The sequence below is a fragment of the Salmo salar genome, unplaced genomic scaffold, assembly GCF_965601325.2.
Source record: "Salmo salar unplaced genomic scaffold, fSalSal1 ptg000347l, whole genome shotgun sequence".
In the NCBI taxonomy this organism is placed as follows: Eukaryota; Metazoa; Chordata; class Actinopteri; order Salmoniformes; family Salmonidae; genus Salmo; species Salmo salar.
In genome coordinates, this window is record NW_027675356.1 from 1659334 (window position 1) to 1665456 (window position 6123).

The window sequence follows — 6123 nt, forward strand, 5'->3', positions numbered from 1 at the left end:
AAGCAGCTCTCATTAGAATCTCTAATGTTACAACCAGCAGCTCTCATTAGAATATCTAATGTTACAATCAGCAGCTCTCATTAGAATCTCTAATGTTACAACCAGCAGCTCTCATTAGAATCTCTAATGTTACAACCAGAAGCTCTCATTAGAATCTCTAATGTTACAACCCACAGCTCTCTTTAGAATCTCTGTTACAACCAGCAGCTCTCATTAGAGTCTCTAATGTTAAAACCAGCAGCTCTCATTATAATCTCTAATCGAACAACCAGCAGCTCTCATTACAATCTCTGTTACAACCAGCAGCTCTCATTAGAATCTCTGTTACAAGCAGCAGCTCTCATTAGAATCTCTGTTACAACCAGCAGCTCTCATTAGAATCTCTGTTACAACCAGCAGCTCTCATTAGAATCTCTGTTACAACCAGCAGCTCTCATTAGAATCTCTGTTACAACCAGCAGCTCTCATTAGAATCTCTGTTACAACCAGCAGCTCTCATTAGAATCTCTAATGTTACAACCAGCAGCTCTCATTAGAATCTCTAATGTTACAACCAGCAGCTCTCATTAGAATCTCTAATGTTACAACCAGCAGCTCTCATTAGAATCTCTAATGTTACAACCAGCAGCTCTCATTAGAATCTATGTTACAACCAGCAGCTCTCATTAGAATCTCTGTTACAACCAGCAGCTCTCAATAGAATCTCTGTTACAACCAGCAGCTCTCATTAGAATCTCTAATGTTACAACAAGCAGCTCTCATTAGAATCTCTAATGTTACAACCAGGAGCTCTCTTTAGAATCTCTGTTACAAACAGCAGCTCTCATTAGAGTCTCTAATGTTACAACCAGCAGCTCTCATTATAATCTCTAATGTAACAACCAGCAGCTCTCATTAGAATCTCTGTTACAAGCAGCAGCTCTCATTAGAATCTCTGTTACAAGCAGCAGCTCTCATTAGAATCTCTGTTACCACCAGCAGCTCTCATTAGAATCTCTGTTACAACCAGCAGCTCTCATTAGAATCTCTGTTACAACCAGCAGCTCTCATTAGAATATCTGTTACAACCAGCAGCTCTCATTAGAATCTCTGTTACAACCAGCAGATCTCATTAGAATCTCTGTTACAACCAGCAGATCTCATTAGAATCTCTGTTACAACCAGCAGCTCTCATTATAATCTCTGTTACAACCAGCAGCTCTCAGTAGAATCTCTAATGTTACAACCCGCAGCTCTCTTTAGAATCTCTGTTACAACCAGCAGCTCTCATTAGAATCTCTAATGTTAAAACCAGCAGCTCTCATTATAATCTCTAATCGAACAACCAGCAGCTCTCATTAGAATCTCTGTTACAAGCAGCAGCTCTCATTAGAATCTCTGTTACAAGCAGCAGCTCTCATTAGAATCTCTGTTACAAGCAGCAGCTCTCATTAGAATCTCTGTTACAACCAGCAGCTCTCATTCGAATCTCTGTTACAACCAGCAGCTCTCATTAGAATCTCTGTTACAACCAGCAGCTCTCATTAGAATCTCTGTTACAACCAGCAGCTCTCATTAGAATCTCTGTTACAACCAGCAGCTCTAATTAGAATCTTTGTTACAACCAGCAGCTCTCATTAGAATCTCTAATGTTACAACCAGCAGCTCTCATTAGAATCTCTAATGTTACAACCAGCAGCTCTCATTAGAATCTCTAATGTTACAACCAGCAGCTCTCATTAGAATCTCTGTTACAACCAGCAGCTCTCATTAGAATCTCTGTTAAAACCAGCAGCTCTCAATAGAATCTCTGTTACAACCAGCAGCTATCATTAGAATCTCTAATGTTACAATCAGCAGCTCTCATTAGAATCTCTAATGTTACAACCAGCAGCTCTCATTAGAATCTCTAATGTTACAACCAGAAGCTCTCATTAGAATCTCTAATGTTACAACCAGAAGATCTGATTAGAATCTCTGTTACAACCAGCAGTTCTCATTAGAATCTCTGTTACAACCTGCATCTCTCATTAGAATCTCTAACGGTACAACCATCAGCTCTCATTAGAATCTCTAATGTTACAAGCAGAAGCTCTCATTAGAATCTCTGTTACAACCAGCAGCTCTCATTATTATCTCTGTTACAACCAGCAGCTCTCATTAGAATATCTAATGTTACAACCAGCAGCTCTCATTAGAATCTCTGTTACAACCAGCAGCTCTCATTAGAATCTCTGTTACAACCAGCAGCTCTCAATAGAATCTCTGTTACAACCAGCAGCTCTCATTAGAATCTCTAATGTTACAACAAGCAGCTCTCATTAGAATCTCTAATGTTACAACCAGCAGCTCTCTTTAGAATCTCTGTTACAAGCAGCAGCTCTCATTAGAATCTCTGTTACAAGCAGCAGCTCTCATTAGAATCTCTGTTACAAGCAGCAGCTCTCATTAGAATCTCTGTTACAACCAGCAGCTCTCATTAAAATCTCTGTTACAACCAGCAGCTCTCATTAGAATATCTGTTACAACCAGCAGCTCTCATTAGAATCTCTAATGTTACAACAAGCAGATCTCATTAGAATCTCTGTTACAACCAGCAGATCTCATTAGAATCTCTGTTACAACCATCAGCTCTTATTAGAATCTCTGTTACAACCAGCAGCTCTCATTAGAATCTCTAATGTTACAACCCGCAGCTCTCTTTAGAATCTCTGTTACAACCAGCAGCTCTCATTAGAGTCTCTAATGTTAAAACCAGCAGCTCTCATTATAATCTCTAATCGAACAACAAGCAGCTCTCATTACAATCTCTGTTACAACCAGCAGCTCTCATTACAATCTCTGTTACAACCAGCAGCTCTCAATAGAATCTCTGTTACAACCAGCAGCTCTCATTAGAATCTCTAATGTTACAACAAGCAGCTCTCATTAGAATCTCTAATGTTACAACCAGGAGCTCTCTTTAGAATCTCTGTTACAAACAGCAGCTCTCATTAGAGTCTCTAATGTTACAACCAGCAGCTCTCATTATAATCTCTAATGTAACAACCAGCAGCTCTCATTAGAATCTCTGTTACAAGCAGCAGCTCTCATTAGAATCTCTGTTACAAGCAGCAGCTCTCATTAGAATCTCTGTTACCACCAGCAGCTCTCATTAGAATCTCTGTTACAACCAGCAGCTCTCATTAGAATCTCTGTTACAACCAGCAGCTCTCATTAGAATATCTGTTACAACCAGCAGCTCTCATTAGAATCTCTGTTACAACCAGCAGATCTCATTAGAATCTCTGTTACAACCAGCAGATCTCATTAGAATCTCTGTTACAACCAGCAGCTCTCATTATAATCTCTGTTACAACCAGCAGCTCTCAGTAGAATCTCTAATGTTACAACCCGCAGCTCTCTTTAGAATCTCTGTTACAACCAGCAGCTCTCATTAGAATCTCTAATGTTAAAACCAGCAGCTCTCATTATAATCTCTAATCGAACAACCAGCAGCTCTCATTAGAATCTCTGTTACAAGCAGCAGCTCTCATTAGAATCTCTGTTACAAGCAGCAGCTCTCATTAGAATCTCTGTTACAAGCAGCAGCTCTCATTAGAATCTCTGTTACAACCAGCAGCTCTCATTCGAATCTCTGTTACAACCAGCAGCTCTCATTAGAATCTCTGTTACAACCAGCAGCTCTCATTAGAATCTCTGTTACAACCAGCAGCTCTCATTAGAATCTCTGTTACAACCAGCAGCTCTAATTAGAATCTTTGTTACAACCAGCAGCTCTCATTAGAATCTCTAATGTTACAACCAGCAGCTCTCATTAGAATCTCTAATGTTACAACCAGCAGCTCTCATTAGAATCTCTAATGTTACAACCAGCAGCTCTCATTAGAATCTCTGTTACAACCAGCAGCTCTCATTAGAATCTCTGTTAAAACCAGCAGCTCTCAATAGAATCTCTGTTACAACCAGCAGCTCTCATTAGAATCTCTAATGTTACAATCAGCAGCTCTCATTAGAATCTCTAATGTTACAACCAGCAGCTCTCATTAGAATCTCTAATGTTACAACCAGAAGCTCTCATTAGAATCTCTAATGTTACAACCAGAAGATCTGATTAGAATCTCTGTTACAACCAGCAGTTCTCATTAGAATCTCTGTTACAACCTGCATCTCTCATTAGAATCTCTAACGGTACAACCATCAGCTCTCATTAGAATCTCTAATGTTACAAGCAGAAGCTCTCATTAGAATCTCTGTTACAACCAGCAGCTCTCATTATTATCTCTGTTACAACCAGCAGCTCTCATTAGAATATCTAATGTTACAACCAGCAGCTCTCATTAGAATCTCTGTTACAACCAGCAGCTCTCATTAGAATCTCTGTTACAACCAGCAGCTCTCAATAGAATCTCTGTTACAACCAGCAGCTCTCATTAGAATCTCTAATGTTACAACAAGCAGCTCTCATTAGAATCTCTAATGTTACAACCAGCAGCTCTCTTTAGAATCTCTGTTACAAGCAGCAGCTCTCATTAGAATCTCTGTTACAAGCAGCAGCTCTCATTAGAATCTCTGTTACAAGCAGCAGCTCTCATTAGAATCTCTGTTACAACCAGCAGCTCTCATTAAAATCTCTGTTACAACCAGCAGCTCTCATTAGAATATCTGTTACAACCAGCAGCTCTCATTAGAATCTCTAATGTTACAACAAGCAGATCTCATTAGAATCTCTGTTACAACCAGCAGATCTCATTAGAATCTCTGTTACAACCATCAGCTCTTATTAGAATCTCTGTTACAACCAGCAGCTCTCATTAGAATCTCTAATGTTACAACCCGCAGCTCTCTTTAGAATCTCTGTTACAACCAGCAGCTCTCATTAGAGTCTCTAATGTTAAAACCAGCAGCTCTCATTATAATCTCTAATCGAACAACAAGCAGCTCTCATTACAATCTCTGTTACAACCAGCAGCTCTCATTACAATCTATGTTACAAGCAGCAGCTCTCATTAGAATCTCTGTTACAAGCAGCAGCTCTCATTAGAATCTCTGTTACAACCAGCAGCTCTCATTAGAATCTCTGTTACAACCAGCAGCTCTCATTAGAATCTCTGTTACAACCAGCAGCTCTCATTAGAATCTCTGTTACAACCAGCAGCTCTCATTAGAATCTCTAATGTTACAACCAGCAGCTCTCATTAGAATCTCTAATGTTACAACCAGCAGCTCTCATTAGAATCTCTAATGTTACAACCAGCAGCTCTCATTAGAATCTCTGTTACAACCAGCAGCTCTCATTAGAATCTCTGTTACAACCAGCAGCTCTCATTAGAATCTCTGTTACAACCAGCAGCTCTCAATAGAATCTCTGTTACAACCAGCAGCTCTCAATAGAATCTCTGTTACAACCAGCAGCTCTCATTAGAATCTCTAATGTTACAACAAGCAGCTCTCATTAGAATCTCTAATGTTACAACCAGCAGCTCTCATTAGAATATCTAATGTTACAATCAGCAGCTCTCATTAGAATCTCTAATGTTACAACCAGCAGCTCTCATTAGAATCTCTAATGTTACAACCAGAAGCTCTCATTAGAATCTCTAATGTTATAACCAACAGCTCTCATTAGAATCTCTGTTACAACCAGCAGCTCTCATTAGAATCGCTGTTACAACCAGCAGCTCTCATTAGAATCTCTGTTACAACCAGCAGCTCTCATTAGAATCTCTGTTACCACCAGCAGCTCTCATTAGAATCTCTGTTACAACCAGCAGATCTCATTAGAATCTTTGTTACAACCAGCAGATCTCATTAGAATCTCTGTTACAACCAGCAGCTCTCATTAGAATCTCTGTTACAACCAGCAGCTCTCATTAGAATCTCTAATGTTACAACCCACAGCTCTCTTTAGAATCTCTGTTACAACCAGCAGCTCTCATTAGAGTCTCTAATGTTAAAACCAGCAGCTCTCATTATAATCTCTAATCGAACAACCAGCAGCTCTAATTACAATCTCTGTTACAACCAGCAGCTCTCATTAGAATCTCTGTTACAAGCAGCAGCTCTCATTAGAATCTCTGTTACAAGCAGCAGCTCTCATTAGAATCTCTGTTACAACCAGCAGCTCTCATTAGAATCTCTGTT